The following is an 842-nucleotide window of genomic DNA, read 5'->3' on the forward strand; positions in this document are numbered from 1 at the left end:
CCACTATTCATCCCCCTTCTCTCTCCCCCCCCCCCCCAAGCCCATCTCTCACCCATTGACTCCTCAATCTAAAATTTCACTGACTACCTGTCTTGTATGCAGACCAGCCCAGCCCAGCCTCTGGCTTCTTTGCTTTTCATTCCATCCAGGAAGAGCACGCACCAATGGTAGAAGCTTCCTCCACCTGACAAAGGGTTTTTGAACCTGAAAGCTTGCTTAATAATTGTTTTCCAACTATTTAAGTTGACCTTATAAGAGATATCAGATTTACCCAAAGAATCTTGTTTGCCTTACTCCAATGGATACAATCATCACACATGACCAAGGCCCAGTCTCAAAACAATGCATGTTTCTTGTGCTAGATGCATGTTGGTCTGCATTTGTGTCCTTACCCCATACTCCTAGTTCTCCTAAAGTTAACTTCCCACTCTGTGATGGCTCAGTGATGTTTTTCAGAAATACCAAGCTGTGACAGTCCCACTGGATACCAGCAAACCCTGTAAGTTTGGGGTGAGGAGGAGGGGAATGTGGATATACCAACCAAGTTGTTTGAGAGTTAGGATAAAGTGTCAGAGGTGAGGTTTAAAAGCATGGGCCTTTTCCTGTTTGCACTTGCAATCCCATTGATAGAGAGAAAGTTCTCCAAACAATGGAGAGAACAGAAACAACTGGAAGTTTTACAGTGCAAGTCTATTTACTATAAGAGTACCAGCCTAGATGCATTTTCACTCGCACCTTTTACAATTTCAGTACATCAGTACCTGCCTTTCATTTTATAAACTAAAATTTTACTTAAGATACAACTTAAAAAAAAAAAAAAAAAAAAAAAAAAAAAAAAAGGG

Source organism: Gavialis gangeticus, unplaced genomic scaffold (assembly GCF_001723915.1).
Source record: "Gavialis gangeticus isolate Ggan-Ray unplaced genomic scaffold, GavGan_comp1, whole genome shotgun sequence".
Lineage (NCBI taxonomy): Eukaryota > Metazoa > Chordata > Crocodylia > Gavialidae > Gavialis > Gavialis gangeticus.